The sequence below is a fragment of the Equus caballus genome, chromosome 3 (genome assembly GCF_041296265.1).
Source record: "Equus caballus isolate H_3958 breed thoroughbred chromosome 3, TB-T2T, whole genome shotgun sequence".
Lineage (NCBI taxonomy): Eukaryota > Metazoa > Chordata > Mammalia > Perissodactyla > Equidae > Equus > Equus caballus.
In genome coordinates this window covers 76,164,641-76,189,726 of record NC_091686.1, presented here as the reverse complement: position 1 = coordinate 76,189,726, position 25,086 = coordinate 76,164,641, and positions in this window count along the sequence as shown.

Below are 25,086 nucleotides of genomic sequence, written 5' to 3'. Positions count from 1 at the left end.
AGTTACTTGGCCACAGAGGGCATTAAATTAGATAACAATAAAATATATAGGAAAACCTAACATATCTGAAAATTTTAAAACACAATTCTAAACAATCAATAGCTTAATAAATGTTCCATTTCTTAGTCTGAGTGGTTTTATAATGTTTAAATTATGCAACATTTAAATATACTTAGCTGTCATGTGTTTTATAATGAAATATTTTTTAAAAGATGGAGTGAATTGGATTACTGGCTTTCTTATTCCCATACTTAACAAAAAAATTCAAATTCAGACAAATTTTATCACTACTAACGTAAATAGAAGAACCTGGTGATACAATGTGCAAAAAGTTTGGGCCAAGGAATAAAATAAGTTATCTGTCATAGAGCAGCAAAATGCTTACACCTGTTCCTAAGAGCAATGTTGATAAATAAGTTTACATGGATGAAATCTCATTTCAAGGAAATCAAACTGAGAATCTAGAGGCAAGTAAACTAAGAATATAATTGAATAGTTTAAGTAAAAATTCTCAATTATACTCCAGTTCAGAAGATCTTCTATATTATAACAGCATCTCAAAAATACATTGAATAGTCATGAGGTATTGACATATTCCAGAGTAATTTCCATACAAGACAATAATCTACAGTACTAGTAGCAAGGACTGATATTGTAGAAATAGAAAGGAAAGGAGAGAAGTGAGAGGAGGGGAGGAGAGAGCAAGATAGATGGTATGTTAGGTTACTCCAGAGAAACACAACCATATGTATATACACAAATATATCAATACACACATACAAAAACATATAATATGTATATTTATATATCATATATATGTGTACATACAAGTTTGTATATCTATGTCTGTATATCTATCTAAAGAGAGAGAAAGTGAGAGATTATTTTAAGGAATTGGTTTATTATGTGATTGTGGGGACTGGCAGGTCTGAAATCTGCAGGGCACCTGTTAGGCTGGAGACTCAGGGAAGAGTCAATGTTGCAAGTGAGAATTCATTTGAATTCTAAATCTATATGAAGGCAGAATTTCTTCTTCCTTGGGGTAACCTCATTCTTTTCCCTTAAGGCCTTCAACTCACACAATGGAGGACAATCTGCTTTACTAAAAGTCTGCTGGCTCAATGTTAATCATCTAAAAAATACCTTTATAGAAACATCTACACTGGTTTTTGACCAAAAACCAGGCATCATACACAGCCTTGAAAAACTGACACGTAAAATTTACCATCACACGTGTGAAAGACAAATTCAGTTAAGAGAAAAATAAAATCCAATCAAAAATAGAAGAAAATATTTTCTAATTGCTTTGTGTGGTAGAATAACTTAATAAAATGCACATACATTAAAAATGGTAAATAATGATGTGTTTTGTTAAATTAAAATAGAAATATTTTATAGCTAAAAAAGGATTTAAAAAAACAATACTATCCATTTAATAATATAAATAACAAGGGAGAGTAAATTCCATGTTGGAAACTAAATTAAAAGCAAGGAGGACGGACTCGAGATAGAGACATAGAGAATATAGAGAAAATATAATTAAAATTTAAACAACAAGAGAGGGAGCAAAATACATGGAAGAACCATAAGGACAAATCAAAAACACATATTTACCCCTGGAGTTGAGAAACTAAGTGAATAGAACAGAAAATTTATACTAAGCTAAAATAGGGAAACATTTCCCTGCATTGGAAGCTCCAATGAAACAAAGAAATTTCAGACCAGACAATATATCTTATTGTAAGGAAAAAAGTGAAAAAAAATTGATACTAAAATATATCTTCCTTATCCCACTGGTGGTCAAAGATAAAGAATTTTTTCAGGCTTCCACAGAAGTGGAGAAAAATAAAGTAGTCCACCTAAAGAGGAGAAAATCCAGACATATTTTTTGTGGTTCTATAACCACTTTTAAAGCCAGATAAAGTAAGCGCCAACATCCACAGTCTTGAGGGCAAAATATATTATATAAGTTTGCATTACATTTCTGGTTCTCTGACCATTTATCTGGCCAACAGCCACAGCTTATCAAGAAACTGAAAATCCTGACACTTGAATATGCATGAAACTTCCATAGGAAAAAAAAGTCTAATATAAAACATAGCCAAGAAAGTGATCAAACAAATAAAAAAACAAACAAAAAAGAATTGAGGATATGAGTTTCTATTTCAATATACCAATGAGATTTACTTTGTTTATAATTATGGTAAAAGAACAAAACGTTAAATACCTTTAAATAGAAATTTAGTAATAGATTTGAAAATTAAGATTTATGGGGCAGGGGATAGCTGAGAAAAGGGAAGATAAGCACACATTTTTTAACAGCAGCAAAAATATTTATAAAAACTATAAACATAATATTTTGTAGAAATTTAACCTTCAAAAACTTATTTAAGAACTAGTTCTTATGTTAGAGAATATTTAGCTGTTAATATGTTTAGGTCATTGTTTTCTTTTAGTATTTATATATTTCTTTTTCTTTATCTTTTTGTTGAGGAAGATTAGCCCTGAGCTAACATCTGTGCTAGTCTTCCTCTATTTTATATCTGGGTCTCTACCACAGCATGGCTGATGAGTAGTTTAGGTCCATGTCCAAGATCTAAACCTGAGAATCTGGACCACCAAAGCAAAGCATGTCAAGCTTAACCATTAGGCCACAGGGCTGGCACCACTATTTATATATTTCTCATATAAAAATAAGCATGTTTGTTTTAAAATTAATTCACTTTTCTTAAGAAGTCAAATTTAATACCACCCATTCTATCATATATTAATGAATAAGTAAATACTGTAAAATACCAAATTGATTTTGGCAGAGTTGGAAGTTCCTGGAGTCATTCCCTACATGGAAGCAATAATTCAGCTGACAAACATCATCAAAATCAACTATTTTGAAACCTTAAAATCCAGTCACAGACTTGTAGCATTTAGGGAGTGCTTGATGATAAAAGAAGCAGTACATTTTGGCTAATGGCAGTCTTTGGTGTAGCAGCTGCCATCTTTTAGGCCTCAGAGCCATGGCAGGTAGCCAAGGGGACATTGGCCTGCATTCCTGGTGTGGCTTTCTGCTGCCAGGGTGGGCAATAAAGACCTTACCCTCCAAAGATCAGGGTCATGTATTTTGATCTTCCTGGTGGTTCATTGAGGGGCCAGTGCTGGGAATGGCCATTGTTTCTGTCCCCTCAGCCTAAAGTAGCTTTCCTGGTGGCACCTGTTAGAGGGAGCTTAAAGAGACAGAACTCTTTTTCTCTCTTGCTGTCTCTCTTTATTACATATAGGCATTCAGGGAAATCCTGTGTTGGGTCACCGGCTGAGCACAGAGATAGAAAACAGACTAGTAACCACACAGAAGAAGGAATATAGCTCTTGCAAAAGTAGTTTGGAAAGGTCACCATTTGTTAATGAACTGCTGCAACCTTCCTTGGTAACGTAAACAAACCCAGGGGAAGGAGGAGAATCAGATTTCCAGAGCTACCACATTATATTCTTCAAAATATTCGGTTCTCAATAAGAGCAAAACTTAAATCATGCAAAGAAACAGGAAAATACAGCCCATTCACACATTTAAAAAAGAAAAGAAATTAACAGAAAATTTCCCAGAGGAAGCCCAGACATTGGAATACTAGACAAAGACTTTAACTGTTTTAAATATAGTCAGAGGGCTGATGAAACCATGGACAAATAATTAAAGCAAATCAAGAAGATGATGTATGAACAAATAGAGAATATTAACAACAAAGGTAGAAATTACAGAAGTGAACTAAATAGAAATTATAGAGCTGAAAAGTACAGTAGATGAAATTTACATTTAGAGGGGTTCAACAGCAGATTTGAGCAGATAGAATAAAGAATTAGCAAACTAGAAGAAAGGGCAATTGAAATTACATAGTCTGATAAGCAGGGAAAGAAAGGATGAAGAAAAATGAACAGAGACTAAAGGACCCGTGAAACACCTTCATGCTCACCAACACATTCATTATGGAAGTTTTATGAGGAGAAGATAGAGAAAGTGGCATAAAAATAATTGAAGAAATAATTCTCCCAAACTTCCCAAAGTTGATGAAAAACATGAGTCTACATATTCAAGATCAGGGAACTTCAACCAGGATAAAAATCAAAGAGATCCACCCCACCCTGTAACACGTTATAATCAAACTATCCAAAACCAAAGACAAAAAGGAAATCTTAAAAGTAGCAAGAGAAAAACGACTCAGCATGTACAAGAGAGTCTCAATAAGATTAACACCTTACTTTTTATCATAAACCGTAGAGGCCAGAAGGCAGGAAGACAGATTTAAAGTGCTGAAAGTAAAAACTGTTAACCAAGAATTCTAAATTCAGCAAAACTATCCTACAAATACAAAAGATAAATTAAGACATTCCCAGATAAACAAAAGCTAATAGAGTTTGCCGCTACTGGACATGTCTTACAAGGAATGATAAACTGAGTCTTTCAGGCTGAAAGAAGAGGACTCTAACTGGTAACTCAAAGCCGTCTGAAGAAAACAGGTCTCTACTAAAAGGTGGCTACACAGGTAAATATAAAAAATTAGTCTGATTGTATTTTTGGCTTGTAATCCCGTGTGTTCCTTATATGCTTTAAAACACACAAAATAATAATTATCAATTTATCTTAATTGAAATACAATGCATAAAAGTAATTTTTGACAATAACACAAATTGTAAGTTGTGACAATAACAGCATAAAGCAGGAGAGCAGAGCTGGACAGGAACAGAGTTAACATATGCTATTAAAGTTAAGCTTTTATCATTTCTAACTTGATTGGTATAAATTTAGGATGTTAACTGTAATCCCATGATAACTACCAAGAAAAAAAAAAACTAAAAATATACAGAAAAAGAAATGAAGGCAGAATCAAAATGGTACAATACGAAAAAAAATCAAGCACAAAAGAAGGAAGTATTGACAGAATTGAGGAAAAAAATCATATAGAAAAACACAGAGAAAACAGATAACAAAATGGAAGAACTAAGTCCTTCATTATCAGTAATTACTTTAAATGCAAATAGATTAAATTTACCATTAAAAGACAAAGATTGGCAGAAGGAACAGAAAAATGATCAATATATATGCTACTTACAAGATACCCACTTTAGGCTTAAAGACATAAATAGATTTAAAGTAAAAGGATGAAAAAGATAGTCCATAAAAATAGTAACCAAAAGAGAGCTGGGGTAGATATAGTAATATCAGACAACATAAATCTTAAGTCAAAAGTTGTTACAGGAGACAAAACGGACGTTATATATTCATCAGGAAGACATAACAACTATAAACATATACGCGTAAAGCAACAGTCTCAAAAAGATGAAGATGAAGTGAACGTTGACAGAATTGAAGGGAGAAATAAACAGTTCTACAATAACAGTCCAACAGGCACGTAGAAAGATGTTCATCATCATTGGTCGTTAAGGAAATGCAAATCCAACCATAATGAGATGTCACTTCACAACTACTGTGATGGCTTGACAGAAAATAACAAGAATTGGTGAGGATAAGGAGAAATAGGAACATTCGCAAATTGCTAACAGGAATGTAAAATTGTGCAGCCACTGTGGAAAAGAGTTTGGCAGTTCCTCAAAAAGTTAAATATACAATTAGTATCTGACCCAGCAATTCCACTCCTGAGTACATAGTCAACAGAAATGAAAATATATGGCCACACTGAATCTTGTAAATTAATGTTTATAACAACGCTATTCACAACAGCCAAAAGGTAGAAACAACCCAAATGTTCATTAGAGGATAAAGGAATTAACAAATTGGTGTGTATACATATAATGGAATACTATTCAATCATAAAAAGGAAGGAAGTACTGATGTATGTCACAACATGGGTGAACCTTAAAAACATCAGGCCAAGTGAAAGAAGCCAAGCAAAAAATATGGTATTTTAGGGGCTGGCCCCGTGGCCGAGTGGTTAAGTTCGTGCGCTCCGCTGCAGGAGGCCCAGTGTTTCGTTAGTTCGAATCCTGGGCGCGGACATGGCACTGCTCATCAGACCACGCTGAGGCAGCGTCCCACATGCCACAACTAGAAGAACCCACAACGAAGAATACACAACTATGTACCGGGGGGCTTTGGGGAGAAAAAGGAAAAAATAAAATCTTTAAAAAAAAAAATATGGTATTTTGTAGATTTCCTGTTTTATGAAATACCCAGAATAGGCAAATTTATTCAGACGGAAAGCTGATTAGTGGTTTCAATGGATGGGGTGGGGAGTGACTACTTATAAGGTATGGAGTACTTTTCTGTAGAGATGAAAGTTTCAGAACTACAGAGAGGTGGTGGTTGCCCAACATTGTGAATGAACTAAATGACACTGCGTTGTACACTTTAAAATGGTTAAATGTATGTTTATGTGTATTTCACCTCAATAAATTTTAACAGACCTTTACACCACACACACACACAAACATACACAATGAATAAAAACCAAATATCCATCAGTCACTTTATGAATGAAAATAATCTGTCAAAAGTCTTTTAGCCTCCTTAAAAATATCCAGGAATATAAGCAGAGAAAGAATCTGCATCCAGCATCTTACCACTACAGCCACGAAAGCGAATTTGTACATTCCCTAGGTGTAGCCTGTACTACAACATACAATCACTTAAAAAAGAAAATAGGGGGCCAGCCCGGTGGTGCAGTGGTTAAGTTCGCACTTTCCGCTTCTCAGCAGCCCGGGGTTCGCCGGTTCGGATCCCGGGTGGGGACATGGCACTGCTTGGCACACCATGCTGTGGTAGGCATCCCACATATAATTTACAGGAAGATGGGCCCGGATGTTAGCTCAGGGCTAGTCTTCCTCAAAAAAAAAAAAAAAGAACGAAAAGAAACATGGGGGGGCTGGCCTGGTGGCTCAGTGGCTAAGTTCGCATGTTGTGCTTCAGTGCCCCCGGGTTCACCGGTTTGGATCCCGGGTGTGGAAGGCGTCCCACATATAAAGTAGAGGAAGATAACATGGATGTTAGCTCAGGGCCAGTCTTCCTCAAAAAAAATTAAAATTAAAAAAAAAAAAAACCTGGGGCAGGCCCAGAGCCAAGTGGTTAAAGTTTGCGTGCTCTGCTTCGGTGGCCCAGCGTTTCACCCATTCAGATCCTGAGCACGTACATGGCACCACTCATCAGGCCATGCTGAGGCAGCATCCCACATAGCACAACCAGAGGCACTCACAGGTAGAATACACAACTAGGTACTGGGGGTCTTTGGGGAAAAGAAGAAAAAAGAAAAAAAAAAATGATTGGCAACAGATGATTGAGCACAGGTGTCAATCTTTAAAAAAACAAACAAATAAAATAAAACAAATCTCTCTTAGTGATACAAAGAAACTCCCAAAAAGAAAGTGTGAGTGAGAGAGAGAGAGAAAGACATTTAATTTATTGATGAACAACAAAAGAAAATCAGATATTTTGAACATAGAAAAGTATGTTCATGGTGTTTAGAACTCTCTGGAATATAGAGCAATGAACGAGTTCCTGCTTTTCTTTTTTTTTTTTTTTTTATTTTTTTATTTTTTTATTTTTTATTTTTTTATTTTTTTTTTTTTTATTTTTTATTTTTTTTTTTATTAATGTTATGATAGATTACAACCTTGTGAGATTTCAGTTGTACATTTTTGTTAGTCATGTTGTGGGTACACCACTTCCCCCTCCGTACCCTCCCCCCACCCCCCCCTTTCCCTGGTAACCACCGATCAGATCTCCTTCTCAATATACTAATTTCCACCTATGAGTGGAGTCATATAGAGTTCGTCTTTCTCTGACTGACTTATTTCGCTTAACATAATACCCTCGAGGTCCATCCACATTGTTGTGAATGGGCCAATTTCGTCTTTTTTTATGGCTGAGTAGTATTCCATTGTGTATATATACCACATCTTCTTTATCCAATCATTAGTTTCTGGGCATGTAGGCTGGTTCCACGTCTTGGCTATTGTAAATAATGCTGCAATGAACATAGGGGTGCAACGGACTCTTGAGATATCTGATATCAGGTTCTTAGGATAGATACCCAGTAATGGGATGGCTGGGTCATAGGGTATTTCTATTTTTAACTTTTTGAGAAATCTCCATACTGTTTTCCATAGTGGCTGTACCAGTTTGCATTCCCACCAACAGTGTATGAGGGTTCCTCTTTCTCCACAACCTCTCCAACATTTGTCGTTCTTGGTTTTGGATGTTTTTGCCAATCTAACGGGGGTAAGGTGATATCTTAGTGTAGTTTTGATTTGCATTTCCCTGATGATTAGCGATGATGAACATCTTTTCATGTGTCTATTGGCCATATTCATATCTTCTTTTGAGAAATGTCTGTTCATGTCCTCTGCCCATTTTTTGATCGGGTTGTTTGTTTTTTTGTTGTTAAGCAGTGTGAGTTCTTTGTATATTATGGAGATTAACCCTTTGTCGGATAAGTGGCTTGTAAATATTTTTTCCCAATTAGTGAGCTGTTTTTTTGTTTCAATCCTGTTTTCCCTTGCCTTGAAGAAGCTCTTTAGTCTGATGAAGTCCCATTTGTTTATTCTTTCTATTGTTTCCCTCAACTGAGGAGTTGCAGTGTCCGAAAAGATTCTTTTGAAACTGATGTCAAAGAGTGTACTGCCTATATTCTCTTCCAAAAGACTTATTGTCTCAGGCCTAATCTTTAGGTCTTTGATCCATTTTGAGTTTATTTTGGTGTGTGGTGAAAAAGAATGGTCAATTTTCAATCTTTTGCATGTGGCTGTCCAGTTTTCCCAGCACCATTTGTTGAAGAGACTTTCTTTTCTCCATTGTAGGCCCTCTGCTCCTTTGTCGAAGATTAGCTGTCCATAGATGTGTGGTTTTATCTCTGGGCTTTCAATTCTGTTCCATTGATCTGTGGACCTGTTTTTGTACCAGTACCATGCTGTTTTGATCACTGCAGCTTTGTAGTATGTTTTGAAATCAGGGATTGTGATTCCGCCGGCTTTGTTTTTCTTGCTCAGGATTGCTTTAGCAATTCGCGGTCTTTTGTTGCCCCATATGAATTTTAGGATTGTTTGTTCAATTTCTGTGAAAAATGTTCTTGGGATTCTGATTGGGATAGCATTGAATCTGTATATTGCTTTAGGTAGTATGGACATTTTAACTATGTTTATTCTTCCAATCCATGTGCAAGGGATGTCTTTCCATCTCTTTATGTCATCGCCTATTTCTTTCAAGAAAGTCTTGTAGTTTTCATTGTATAGATCCTTCACTTCCTTGGTTAAGTTTATCCCAAGGTATTTTATTCTTTTCGTTGCGATTGTGAATGGGATAGAGTTCTTGAGTTCTTTTTCTGTTAGTTTATTGTTAGTGTATAGAAATGCTACTGATTTATGCACGTTAATTTTATACCCTGCTACTTTGCTGTAGTTGTTGATTATTTCTAATAGTTTTTCTGTGGATTCTTTGGGGTTTTCTATGTATAAGATCATGTCGTCTGCAAACAACGAGAGTTTTACTTCTTCGTTACCTATTTGGATTCCTTTTATTTCTTTTTCCTGCCGAATTGCTCTGGCCAGCACCTCCAGAACTATGTTGAATAGGAGTGGTGAAAGTGGGCACCCTTGTCTTGTTCCTGTCCTCAGAGGGATGGCTTTCAGCTTTTGTCCATTGAGTATGATGTTGGCTGTGGGTCTATCATATATGGCCTTTATTATGTTGAGGTACTTTCCTTCTATACCCATTTTACTGAGGGTTTTTATCATAAATGGGTGTTGGATCTTGTCGAATGCTTTCTCTGCATCTATTGAGATGATCATGTGGTTTTTGGTTTTCATTTTGTTAATGTAGTGTATCACGTTGATTGACTTGCGGATGTTGAACCATCCCTGTGTCCCTGGTATAAATCCCACTTGATCATGGTGTATAATCTTTTTGATGTATTGCTGTAATCGGTTTGCCAAAATTTTGTTGAGGATTTTTGCATCTATGTTCATCAGTGATATCGGCCTGTAGTTCTCCTTCTTTGTGTTGTCCTTGTCAGGTTTGGGGATCAGAGTGATGTTGGCTTCATAGAATGTGTTAGGGAGTTCTCCATCTTTCTCAATTTTCTGGAACAGTTTGAGGAGAATAGGTATTAAGTCTTCTTTGAATGTTTGGTAGAATTCTCCAGAGAAGCCGTCTGGTCCTGGACTCTTGTTTTTGGGGAGGTTTTTGATTACCGTTTCTATTTCCTTACTTGTGATTGGTCTATTCAGATTCTCCATTTCTTCCTGATTCAGTTTGGGGAGATTGTAGGAGTCTAGGAATTTGTCCATTTCTTCCAGGTTGTTCAATTTGTTGGCATATAGTTTTTCATAGTATTCTCTTATGATCTCTTGTATTTCATTGGTATCTGTTGTGATTTCTCCTCTGTCATTCCTGATTTTATTAATTTGCGATTTCTCTCTTCTTTTCTTGGTGAGTCTGGCTAGGGGTTTGTCAATTTTGTTAATTCTTTCGAAGAACCAACTCTTTGTTTCATTGATCCTTTCTATTGTCTTTTTTGTTTCAATATCGTTTATTTCTGCTCTTATTTTTATTATTTCCCTCCTTCTACTGACTCTGGGCCTTGTTTGTTCTTCTTTTTCTAGTTCTGTTAGGTGTCGTTTGAGGTTGCTTACGTGAGCTTTTTCTTGTTTAGTGAGGTGAGCCTGTATTGCGATGAATTTCCCTCTTAGGACTGCTTTTGCTGCATCCCAAATGATTTGGTATGTCGTGTTCTCATTTTCATTTGTCTCCAGATAATATTTGATTTCTTCTTTAATTTCTTCAATGATCCATTGTTTGTTGAGAAGCGTGTTGTTTAGTCTCCACATTTTTGCACCTTTCTCTGCTTTTTTCTTGTAGTTGATTTCTAGTTTAATAGCGTTATGATCAGAAAAGATGCTTGATATTATTTCAACTCTCTTGTATTTATTGATGTTTGCTTTGGTTCCCAAAATATGGTCAATCCTTGAGAATGTTCCATGTGCACTTGAGAAGAATGTGTAACCTGCTGTTTTTGGATGAAGTGTTCTATATATATCTATTAAGTCCATCTGGTCTAATTTTTCATTTAATTCTATTATTTCCTTGTTGATTTTCTGTCTGGATGTTCTGTCCATTGGTGTTAATGGTGTGTTGAGGTCCCCTACTATTATTGTATTGTTGTTGATGTCTTCTTTTAGTTCTATTAAGAGTTGCTTTACAAATTTTGGTGCTCCTGTGTTGGGTGCGTATATATTTATAAGTGTTATGTCTTCTTGGTGGAGAGTCCCTTTTATCATTATATACTGTCCCTCTTTGTCTTTCTTTATCTGTTTTGCTTTGAAATCTACCTTGTCTGATATTAGTATAGCGACACCTGCTTTCTTTTGTTCATTATTAGCTTGGAGTATTGTTCTCCATCCCTTCACTCTGAGTCTGTGTTTGTCTTTGGGGCTGAGGTGTGTTTCCTGGAGGCAGCATATTGTTGGATCTTGTTCTTTGATCCATCCTGCCACTCTGTGTCTTTTGATTGGGGAGTTCAATCCGTTTACATTTAGAGTGATTATTGAGACGTGGGGGCCTACCACTACCATTTTGTGTCTTGTTTTCCGGTTTTCTTCAGTTTCCTTTGTTTCTCGTCCCATGGTTTAATCTGTTCTGATGTAGAGCTGCTACTCTCTGTTGTTGTCCTTCTACTTATCTCCTCTGCTCTTGGTTTTGTAGCCCCTTTCCTTTTTTGGATTTTTCAGGAATGAGGGTTTTCCTGAGGATTTCCTGAAGAGGAGGTTTTGTGGCAATGAACTCCCTTAATTTTTGTTTATCTGGGAAAGTTTTTATTTCTCCATCGTATTTGAAGGATATTTTCGCTGGGTAGAGAATTCTCGGCTGTAGGTTTTTGTCCTTCAGATTTTTGAATATATCATTCCACTCTCTTCTAGCCTGTAAAGTTTCTGCTGAGAAATCTGCTGATAGCCTGATGGGGGTTCCTTTGTAGGTTAGTTTCTTTTGCCTGGCTGTCCTTAATATTTTCTCCTTGTCGTTGACTTTTGCTAGCTTCACTACTATATGCCGTGGAGTTGGTCTTCTTGCATTGATAAAGTTTGGAGATCTATTGGCTTCTGTCACCTGAAGATCCATCTCCCTCACCAGATTTGGGAAGTTCTCAGCCATTATTTCTTTGAATAGGTTTTCTGCCCCTTTCTCCTTCTCTTCTCCCTCTGGTATACCTATAATCCTTACGTTGCATCTCCTAATTGTGTCTGATAATTCTCGGAGAGTTTCTTCATTTCTTTTAAGTCTTGCTTCTCTCTCCTCCTCTGCCTGCAACAATTCTATATTGCCATCTTCCAAATTGCTAATTCTTTCCTCCATATTATCGGCCCTACTGTTCAGAGCATCTAGATTTTTCTTAATCTCCTCTATTGTGTTCTTCATTTCCAGTATTTCTGTTTGGTTCTTCTTTATCGTATCAAACTCTTTTGTGACATAGCTCCTGAACTCGTTGAGTTGTCGGTCAGAATTCTCTCTTAACTCAGTGAGTATTTTAATGATGGCTGTTTTGAAGTCATCATCATTTAGGTTATATATCTCATTTTCTTTGGGATTGATTTCTGTGTATTTGTTACTTTCTTTCTGTTCTGGAGATTTAATGTATTTTTTCATATTGCTTGATGATGTTGATTTGTGCCTCCGCATGGAGATAGAGTTTAGTTGCTCCTTTCACTTGTTTCAGCTGCTGCGGTGGGGGGAGCAGCTGTTTATACTTCACCAACCAGGAACCCTGTCCGTAGTTGCTAACTGGGCCTGGGCCCCTCTTCGTAGCCACAGTGGCCCTTTGGATTCCCTCCTCTGCCGTGGGGGCCGTCACGGGGGGCTTCAGGCTGCAGGTGCCTACTGTTGTTGCCCACCTAGATGCGCTCTCTCCTTGGGGTCTGCAACGGTGTTATGGGCTTTTCCAGCGGCCAGGGGTGGGATCACTTTTATTTGTCGCTCGGTTGCTGTCGGCACCCACCAAATCTCACTTGTCCTCTATGGGTCGCAGGAGAGCTATTGGCATCTTCTACAGTCTGTGGTTAGTACACCTAGCTATGCTGCTTTTGCCCTGGGGTCTTCCAGCCTTGTGGCTGGCGGCTGGGTGCCTTCTACTGATGCTGTGCAGAGGCTTTCCCTAAGGCTTCTGTGAGCCTGTAGGGTTTCCCCCTAGGCTACTAAGCTGGGTCTCTGGAACTCTCTCCAGCCCCAGTCCTCTCCGAGATCTCCGGCAATCCCTAGCCTCACCGGGTGGGCAACGGCAGCTGGGGGTCGCCCCGCCCTCTGGGCTTCTCTCCGGGCCTCTGCCGGGAGCTCTGAATGCTCAGCGTGGCCCCTCTGCTACCGGCAGACAGAGAGTTTTGTCTGCTGCCTGGGGGAGCTCCGGCACTTCCCCTCCGGGTCGCCGATCCGGCCTTTGAAAGTTCCCCCGCCCCGGTCCTCTCCGAGATCTCCGGCAATCCCTAGTCCCACGGGGCGGGCAACGGCAGCTGGGGGTCGCCCCGCCCTCTGGGCTTCTGTCCGGGCCTCTGCCGGGAGCCCTGAGTGCTCAGCGTGGCCCCTCTGCTACCGGCAGACAGAGAGTTTTGTCTGCTGCCTGGCGGAGCTCCGGCGCTTCCCCACCGGGTCGCCGGACCCGCCTTTGAAAGTTCCCCCGCCCCGGTCCTCTCCGAGATCTCCGGCAATCCCTAGTCCCCCGGGGCGGGCGTCTCTCTGGGACCCTCCGGGCGCCCCGAGCACCAGGCCGGGTCTCCCCGCCAATGGCGGGGAGAGACTCTCCCCGCGGGCTCAGGTGTGCAACTCCAAAGTTTCCCTCTGCGTTTAGGAGTAATTGCGGGGGGTTTAAGTAGGGTTCTGGTCACCTGTTTCCACCGTCGCTCCTCTGTTGTGTTCTCGCTCCTGCCCTAGATGTGTGTGGATCCTCTGGGGGCGTCCGTTGGAAGAAAGCCGCTTGCGGGTACTAGGCTGCCCGTCGGGGTCGGAGAGTTTTCACCTATTTCCACATCCTCCCGGAGGAAAGTCCGTCCGCCTTCCGATGTATAGTCGCGTGGGTGTCTCAGACGTCCTGAGATGCTGTCTGGATATCCTTTGTCAAGCGATAAGTGTCCAAATAATTGTAGACTCGAAGGGCGAGAGACAAAGAGGACTACTCACGGCGCCATCTTGGAATTCCAGCCCCGAGTTCCTGCTTTTCTTAAAAGTTGCATCCCATTTTTTAATTGTTTCTTATATACAAGGCATAAGTTGAGTTAGTTTTGATTCCTTGTGATCAAAAAAGAGCTGAAGAAAAACATCCTTGTTATTAAATGCAATGGCTACCGTTCAGCTTTGTTTTTCTTTATTGAACACATTTTGGAGCACCCACACTGAGCAAGGCATATGGTTGGTTCTAGAGGTGCAGTGCCAAGAAAAGAGAACAGGTATCTTGGAGAGATGATGGTGATGGTAAAACAATTAATGAGTAAATAAATAATTTTCTGAGAATGTTAAGATCCATGAATAAAATAGACTAGAGGGACATGAGAATTGTAGATAAGGTAATGAGAGAAAATCCCCCTCAAAGAATGGCAATTGATCTGAATTCTGATTGACAAGAAGGAACCCAAAATGAGAATGTACAAAGCAAGAGAATTTCAGACAAGAGGACGACAAATGAAAAGATTATCAGAATATTTTAGAAATTTAAGATACTGGAGGAAGCTTTTTGTTTAAAGTACTTTAAATGAGGAAAAGGATCAAGATGAGATTGGAGAGATATACAGGGCCCAATGTATAACACCTTAATATTGACAGTGCTGAAAATTACCTGCCTCCTGTGATACTGGAAAATCTCCCCACCCTTTTGTGTTCCAGGAACCTACTTTCAGCAAAGAAACACTCTTCCCCAATGACTTAGTAAAGACAGATGACAAGGCTAGACACAGCCCTCCAAATTCCCATTCTTCGCCTTATAAACATTTAGCTGAACTAGTTGTACATACTGATCAAGTAGCACAAAATGCCCATCAATTTGACTTAATGAAACTTTAGTTAAGCTTTTCTACTTCTTCCAGGTCCCTGAACTTTGACATATATTCAGCCTCAATCCCTCCTGAGAATAGGCTGGCATTCTCTAATCTACTGTCTGATCATACCCTTCCTCATGTTCATCCCGCTTGCCTACACCAAGCTCTCTTTAGTCTGGTTCACTCCTCCTTCTCAAAGAAAAACCCTTTTCTGCCTGGCCTCTGAGACATTTGTAGATCTCACAGTCAGAGCTTTTTCCCCCTTGCAATAGCCAGTCTCACCCTATTATAATAATCCTTTTCCCGCTTCTTGCAATAATCCTTTTGAATAAAGTTTTTTCTTATTCAAGTCCTGATTAATTTTTTTACTTAGCAATACCCACAATATGGACTTCAGATTTTTTTTTATTAAGCTCTTGGAAGCCATGGAAGTATGTGAAACAAGAGACATATGTGATTCATGGGGTTTTGAATACATTTCTCTGATTGAGTGATGGAGAAAGACCAGAGCAAGGCAAGAGTGTCACTTTAGGAGACTATTGCAGTAACGGAGACTGGGGTTTGCGGGTTGGGCTGTAGTGGGCACAGTGGGGGAGGACGGCTTTAGGAATTAATACGGAGGTTGCGAAAACAGGACCTTGCTGATGGATTTAGGGCTGAGTTGTGACAAAAGAGGAATCAAAGTTGATTCTGGGTTCTGGGCAAGAGTAATGGGATAGAAGATGATATTCTTTACTGTGGATAGGAAAGATGGAAGGTGACTGAGTTTCATTTCTAGTGGTGATACCAAGTGGCTTGTTATATTTTTAAATTATGGTGAGCTCAGAGGAAAAGAGAAATCTGGTCAGGGAACACGACTTAGAAAATCCTCAACATAGAGGTGAAATGCTAGCCACGGGACAAAGGAAAGAAGAAAAACACAGCAGAGAAGAGAATCTATACCCTACTCTAAGGCACTTCATTTTTCTGTGAAGCTGATGAAAAAGAATCAGCAATGGAGACCGAGAGGCAGCCCACTCTGATGTAGGAGGGAAACCAGGTAGCTTAAATGTCATGTCACACAATGGAAAATCTTTGCCATTTATTTCTTTATTTAGTTCTGTTTTTGCAGCGTAAAGCATTCCCAACTACTGTCATCACTAACGCTGAGTATCCTTTCCGTTTCACAGACCTCCCTTTCCTCCTCGTGGTCTTTAATTTCTGATCTTGGATCAGCTGCTACTGACATGTGTTTCAATACGAGGCCCTGCATTTATTTTAAAGTTTACCTAATTTTCTTTTCTATCCGTTAAATGGCCCTATTCTGTCCTTCACTAGACTGTGAACTTGCAGTGCTCCTCCCTCACTTAATAGGACGTTGCAAATACTTGTACCTTATTAAAATGTAAACAGATGAACAAGTTTAAACGGATGATAAGAAATTCAATTTGTGGCATAGTGAGTTTGAGGCACCCATCATACTCAGGTCAAGATGAAGGGACAGAAAGTTTAAGGTGCTTCAGCCTAAGTCACTATATAGACTCTCTTAAAGATTTTATTTTTTTCTTTTTCTCCCCAAAGCCCCCCAGTACATAGTTGTATATTCTTCGTTGTGGGTTATTCTAGTTGTGGCATGTGGGACGCTGCCTCAGCGTGGCTTGATGAGCAGTGCCATGTCCACGCCCAGGATTAGAACCAACGAAACACTGGGCCTCCTGCAGCGGAGGGCGAGAACTTAACCACTCAGCCACGGGGCCAGCCCCTAGACTCTCTTAATTGACACAGCTTTTTGAAAGAGAGTCGAGTCTGAGTGTGGTGGCTGAGGAAAGAAATAACACTTTGAAATTCACTTTGGGATAAAGGGAAGAAGATTATCTTCCCGAAAGTTAAACTGCTCCAACTGCAACAGATGGAGCTCTTCAGAATGTATTACTTGGTGTGTACTGTCACTTCCTCTTTAAGCTTATTAATACGATTTCATGGGTGGTCAACAAAAAAATCAAAATCCAACAGATAAATATCCAAGACCTGATGAATATTCTCCATAAATATTCAGAGCTCTGACTTTTCAAATTTGCAGTAGAACATGAAATCTTTATCTGTGCTACTTGAATCTTTAGGAAATGCTTGAAATAGGTAAAGTTATAATATATTTATTTTTGTATTTTATTCGTGGTACTTTAAAAACATTTTTGAAAGTTATATTAATACTAAATTATTATGGTGCTCCTTCAGTTCAAACAGCTTTAGAATAATTCTTTACATAGTGAAGTAATAGAAAATTATCATGGCTGTGCTTTAAGAGTGTTTTAAATGGTTTCCATTTATATGTTTTAATAGATAAAAATACAAAGCCATATATTATATAGCTTTATATTTATCATAAAGATATTGTTTTTGTAATTGTAATATATATGCATATATATATTATAATTATATACATATAATATATTTAAATACAAAGCTATATAAGTAGAATTTGGAGAATTTTCTTTTTTAGATATCTCACTAAGCTAAAGATGCAAAGTAAACAAATAACCAAAACAAGTTTACCAATCTTTGCTTTTATGTCACATCAGGGAGTGTGATGGGACACTAATATTGAATTGCTTTCATTATACTTGTCAGTTGCAATAGGAAGACCACAAAAAAAGAAGCATCTTTATCTTTGGCCAAAAATCCAGATTTGACGTCATGTTGCTGTTGTTATTGTCAATATTATGCTTATTTTGAAAAATAATTGAATGTAAACCAAATGCACACTTGATTCAATTAAAAATTTCATATTAGCTAATAACAAAAAAAGATTTTTCAAAGGCTTAAGCCTAGTGGAACAACAGAAATCACTCAAAAACCAGAAACACCCACACCCATCAAATCATGCTCTCTGGAAGCAGGTGAGATTGTTTATGACTTAGAACGGAAAATAAATGAAGAAATGTCTTTTACAAATGGTGTGACCAACTGCAGACCCGGTGACAGTTTTTGAATTTTTCAAAGCTTATCATGTAGGATTTTATGAAACTCAATAAAAGTAATGGTTTTCCTGGCAGCCAGTTTCTGTTTTCTGCATGTTGTGTACTTGTATACACAATCAAAGAAAAATTCCTCTACTGTAAGACTCATTTAGGAAAAACAAAACAAAACAACTATTCAGGTTTTTGAAAGGTTGAAGCTTCTTTACTATGCAAAGATAATAACAAAAACCAATTTTGATTTGCTTTGAACAAATGAGCACCTGCAGTATTTGGCAGTATAAGTGGTCTAATTACTTATTTCAAAAGAAAGGCCATTGTGCTCCATTTCAAATGCATTAACATCAAGTAAAACCAATATTTCTTGACAAAAACTGCCAAGAAAACTAAGACTTCTACCACAAAGATTTAACTTTCCTTCTTGCAAAATGATTTGTTTTAAAGAAAGTGAGAAAACTACGAATTTGTATATCCCAGAGCTTGCGGCATTCAGAGGATAAATTTTGAAACATATGAACGATATTCAGGTAGAAGTTTGATTTCCTGAAAAAAAAATCATTCTCAGAGCATTTTGACAGAAACATTGCTTATTTGGGGGTGTATTTGTTGATACAAATATATGTTGTACAACACAAATTTTGATATATGTTGATATAAGCAAATGCTGATACAAATATATCATAATGAAGACATTGTGGAAATTAGTTAAAAATCCTTAACCGACTTGGAGTGGGGAAGGCCTGTAGAGGCAGTTCTCATGCCCTACCACACATCATCAATTAGACCAAACAGGAAGAGAGGTTTACATCTTGGACAGGAAGTAAAACTACTTTACTACTGAAGGAAGCTTTCTCTCACCCAGCAACAGCCCAGCCAATAAGAAACAGCACAGCTCAGCTAATGAGAAGCTGTTGGCACACTGAATTGCTACTTTTCTCTGATGGATTTTCACTTAGAACATGCCCCGCTCCTTCCCCTTTTCCTCTATAAAAGCAGTCACCTCCTTTCTTTTCCGGATTTGCCTATGGTTTGCCATAGCATGCACAGCCCAAATTGCGATTCTTTTGGTTATTCCTGAATGAATTCATTTTGAGATAAAATAACAGGCAAATTTGGTTTTTTAAATTGACAGGAGTATTATAGATGCAGCCCAAGAATCACTGGCTTTTTGCCCAATGTGGTATTCTGAAAGAAAATAATGGAGAACATGAAATTGCCAAGCTTTGGACACATGTTTCTGGTGCTGATATGACAAAAGTCATTTGTCATTAAAAAAAATAACTTTTTAAAAAAGAATAAACCCCTCAAATTCTAAAGAACCTGAAATACCTAAAGAACTCTTTTAAAATAAATCTCAACTCATGTGTTAATTATAATGTATATTTGTGTTATTTATAAACTCATGTAGATAAATTCATTATACCGATATTACCAATGATGCAATTATTGACGTGAGGACATAAATCTCAATCATAAAATACTAAAGAATTTTTGCTTTATCTGACACAAATTGATTTTCACCTAACAAAATAAGCCATGAATTTTTAATTGTTTATTCTGGATTATCTTCATATGTCAGAGTTGGTTTGTAGACTATGTCATAAAAGAATCAGTTGACTATTGTACATGACATAATTTTAGTTCTTATTACAGTAATTGTTATCATTTATAGTTATTTGGGAAAGAATTTCCAACTAATTTTTTAAAATAGCAATCCTCTAAGAAAGTAAAATATGTAGAAAAATGGTAATAAATACTTCAATGTAAAGTAATAATTTACATAAATGGAGTAAAAAAGGTTAATTTTGATGTGATATAAGGAAACTTTTTCAGGTAGCTATGTGAATTTTTCTCGTGTGATTCATAATTTTGACTTGATTCTCATGTTTGTGGTACAATAAAAGCTACCGAATTCAAGAAAGCATCAATTAGTCAGATTTTAACCTTTCACTATTTACACTCATGCTGTTTTCCAATTTTTATAAGGTGTTTTTTTCAAATAATCCTTCACTACACTTAAATTTATCAACACAACTCCATTTGATTAGTGCAGATGCTGTGACTAGAAACAAGTTCCAGCTGAATAACAACTTTCTAATGTCTAGATTGCTCAAACAAAGCACAGGAAAAAGTTCTTTCTTTCATCAAAATAAAGTTTTAGATCACCGGACCCTATTTGTTTGACAAGATTACCCTTTGATCTAATTTGTTTTCAGGGTTCATTCAATGCTTCTGTTGAACTGGTCTGGTATTTGAGCTTTTAAAATCTAAATTGTCAACTTTACAATGTGGAAAATAAATCAGTGGTCTCCTCACTAAGTGTTAAGAGCATAGAGTATTGGCCTATTTAAATCATATATTATAGAATAAATTTGCAGTTTTAATTTTGGATTAATTTTGCAAAGTATAATTATGCTGATTTTTGCATTGCAGTTAAAAAAGATTAAGAAATTAAAATTGTTTAATCCTTTTAACTGTCAGTCTTTTTTTTTGGTTGACAGATTAATCTGTCTGACGGAAGACAATTTACTGATTTTAGAAAATGACTAATTCTTTCTGGCTTTCATTCAATTCTATTTTTATTATCTGCCCTAACCGATGAAAACTTAAGATGGTTAAAATGTTTCTGATAACAGTGCCAGATTAAATAGCCAGATCTTGAAAGTCTTTATATCTTGTCAATGAACTCATTTAGATCCATTGACAGGTATATAGAAGAAACTAAATCAGTGATTGATTTGTGAAATATGAGCAATTTCCAGATTTCTTACACCTTTGACAAGTTTCCAGCATAATAGTCTATTATTTTCTTTTGGGAGCAGTGGTTTGTTTTGCAGTCACACACACAAACACACAAAAGACGGAGCTGAACTATCTAAAGTCTTAAAGCATTTTTTTTACAATCTATTTGGTCACTTAAAAACCAGTACACGTTCTGAAACATTTCATATCTCTTTAAAATGCTAGAATGCAATTAGATCTATTTTACATTTGTTCTTTTGGAACAAAAACTTCTAGCACTTCAAGTGTTCCTCAACTTTTGGCTGCATAGCTCCAGTCTCTTTCTCTGTCTTCATATGGTCTTTTTTTCTCTGTTTGTCTCTATTCTATGTGTCTTTTACGGTGGTACTTCTGCTTCAATTTATGGCCCACCAGAATATAGAAGACGATATTGTCTTGACATTCTTAACTAAATGCATCTGCAAAGACCCTTTTTCCAAATAAGATTACATTTCTATGTTCCTGGACATGGTCATATCCTTAGTAGGGCCACTATTCAACCCACTACAATACATCCACTGTCCCCCCTCAAAATCATATCCCGCATCCAAAATACACTTACCCCATCTAACATTGCAAAAGTCTCAACCTATTATGATGTCAACTTTAAGTCCAAACTCTCATCTAAAACTAATCAGCTCAAAAAATCTTAAATTTCTTTGCCTAAATAAGATATAGATTATATAGATTATAAGATTATAATCTATCCTGAAACTATATTAATCTCCATCTGTGAACATTTCAAATCAGAAAGAAAAATCTGCTTCTAAAATACAATGGCGGGACAGGTATACGTTAGACATTCCCATTGCAAAAGAGAAAAATTGGAAGAGATTAAGTGATCACTGATCCCAAGCAAATCTGAAATCCATCAGGACAAATTCCATTAGATTTCAAGGCCTGAGAATAATTCTCTGTAGCTTGATGTTCTGCCTTCTGGACCTCCAGCAGCTCTGCCTTCTGCTCCACCAATGGCAGCCCCACTCACCTCTGTGCGGTGTACAGAGGCTCTGCCTTCAGTCATTCCTCATTTTGTGAAGGGTAGAACATGTGTGCAGCCATGTAGCTCTTTGAATCCATTTCCTGCATTTAGAATTTTGGAAGTCCCACAGCCTTCTCTAATTCCATCCTGTCTCTGTCCATTTTCAGTCCAAGTGACAACGTTTTCTGATACGGAATTCTGCCAAACCTTCTGATTTTCCTATATGTGGACTGGGGTTCCATGTGGTTAGTTAAGATGGACATCTACAAATCTTTCCTTATTAAACCACGCTATTCCCGACTACTGTTGAGATGGTTGAGTAGGTCCATGGGTCACACAGTCATCTCTTCAGCAAAAGGTTTTGTAGCCACACCTTTGGTCCTCTCTCTGGAGCATGCTTTTCCATCAGTGAATTTCCAATTTTAGCATCCTTTGTAATTGGGATATGCCAAAAACTCCCCAAATCATCAAGCGGTGGTTCCTTTTTGCTTAACACTTCCTTCCTCAATTTGTCCCTTTCTTCTCACATTTTACTATGAACAGCAAGGAGAAACCAGGTCACACTTTCAATACTTTGCTTGGAAATCTCCTCAACTAAATCTGCATAAATATGTACTTCATAAGGACGATTCCATCAACGACAGACTGCATATACTACGAACGATGGTGGTCCCATGAGATTAGTACCATATAGCCTAGGTCTGTAGTAGGCTATACCATTTAGGTTTGAGTGTATACACCCTATGATGTTTGCACAACAACGAAATCAGCTGACAACACATTTCTCAGAATGTATCCCCATTTTTAAGCAACTGTACTGTATACATGTATAACATGACTGTGTACAAATTCATTTCTTATAAGTTCTGCTTTCCACACATCCAATATTCTTTTGGAGCCCTTTCCAGAAATGCCTTTGACACTTATACTTCTACCAATCTGTTTAAGGCAATCTAGGCTTTTGTTCCCCAGAGCCTCAAAGTTGTTCTAGCCTCTACTCATCCAGTTCTTAAGCCACTCCCACATTTTTAGTTATTTGTTATAGCAGCACCCCATTACCAGTCACCAAAAGCTATATTAGTTTCCTAGGGCTTCTTTAATAAATTATCACAAATGGGGTAGCTTAAAATAGCAGAAATTTATTCCTTCACAGTTCTGGATGCCAGAAGTCTGAAATCAAGGTGTCACTAGGTGTGTGCTCCTTCTGGCGTCTCTCAGTGAGAATCCTTTCTTGCCTCTTTGAGTTTCCAGGGGCTCCTAGTGTTTCTTATTACGTGGCTGCGTAACTCCAATATCTGCCTCCATCTTCACATGGCCTTGTCATCTCTGTGTGTGTCTCTATTCTGTGTGTCTCTTATAAGGACTCATAAGTTTATTTAGGGCTTACTGGAGTAATCCAGAATGATCTCATCTCAAGATTCTTAAACTAATTTTATTTTTTTTCCTCTAAACAAGGTGACATTCACAAGCTCTGTAATGTGAACATATCTTTTTGGGAGCTACCATTCAACCCAATACAGGGACAGTGACAGAGTCCTCATTCTGCCTCTTATTAGGTAGGTGGTAGTGGAAAAGTTCCTTTACCTCCCCTTGCCTCAGTTGTCTCATCTGAAAATATGAAAAATACAACATACCAGACCCAAGGGCCATGTTTAAATTAAAAGAAAAAGCTACTTTCTTGGGCCAACCTGGTGGCATAGTGGTTAAGTTCACTCGTTCTGCTTTGGCAGCCCTGGCTTCACAGGTCTGGATCCTGGGGGCAGACCTACACACTGCTCATCAAGCCATGCTATTTTGATGTCCCACATGCAAAATAGAGGAAGACTGGCACAGATGTTAGCTCAGGGCCAATCTTCCTCACTAGGAAAAAAAAAAGTAAAGGCAACTTTCTGATTAGGTTTCCCTTCAGAAGCATGAGAACATTTTGAAAAATATGTGAACACCTGATGAATGAAGAACATATTGAATTAATGAAACTAGAGTAGTCTGAAAAAAGGCACGGTGTGATATCAAAAAATGTTCGTGTAGACCTAAAATGCAATTCTGATGTTAAAAATCAAGGCTGTTGAAAATCTATCAGTATATAACATAAATTTGGTAAAAGAGAAAATGAAAATATAAATTATAAAAAAATATGGAGACCAAAATTTTGAAATATAGAGGAAACAAAAGATTATATAAATGGAGGAGGGTTCCTAGTTATTTAATGCAAGTAGTCCCATAAAGAGGTGAAGGAAGGAATGAGTAGAAGAAGTGGTTAAAAAATAACCTTTAAAGGATGAGCTTACAAAAAGATGAGCTGAAAAATTGTGTGAATTTGTAGTTTTAAAAAGGCTATGAATAAATCAGGCAAAAGAAAAAAATAACATCTTTAGCGAAAATATGTTGTTATTGCCTCTTGTTTATTTTTTAATTTTGTTATCGTTATTTTGCGTTGTGGGTAATTTATGTGTTAGAATAATACATCAGGAAACTGTTGGAATAAGCAGGTAACCTACAAGATACCAAATATAAAATTAGCTTCAAATCTTTTACAACACTAAGTTTCAGAAGACATTGGAATAAATTTGCATATGTTGAGAAAAAAAGGAAAAACAACATTGTGACCTGATAATATAAAAACAAATAGTTGCTTCCAATGTGCAAGGGTAATAGAAAATGTGTGTGTGAGGCTGCTTGTGTTTGTGTGTGTGTGTGTACTTTTAAGAATAGAAGAGTTCAATAAATATGCCTCTGTAAAGTGTTACTTAAAAATTGGCCATGTAACTAAGATTAATCAAAATAAGGAATTTAATAGTAGACATATGGTAATAGCAATAAAAGTAGAATAACCTAAAATATGTTTAAATTACTGTTAATAAAGCTGTAAACAATGTAACTTTAATAATAATATTAGAAACTATTTGCAACAAATAATATAGTGGCGGTAACAATCTCACTCCAAAATTACATAATGAGCCAAATAAAGTGAGATTATTAGAAATTTATATACTTAGAAAATTTCAACTTCACTAAGAATAATGATACTTGTCATCTTTTCCCTGAAAATAAAGACATTCTTCTAATAAAATGCAATACCATTATCACTTCAAAACACTTAACATTGATTATTATTAATTTTGCAGTGTATTGAGTTATAATGTCTCTTTAGTATCTATTATTCTGGGATATTTTTCCCATCCCAGCTTTTTATTTTTTTCCTAGATTTGATTTTTTTAAGAATTCAGGTCAGATTCTTGCAGAATGTCTCATATTATAAATTTGCCAGATTGCTTTCCCAGAAAAGAAATAAAATGAAATGAAAATAAAATTGCAATAAAGTATGAGAAACATAAAATTCCACAAAAGTGTTAGGGCTCT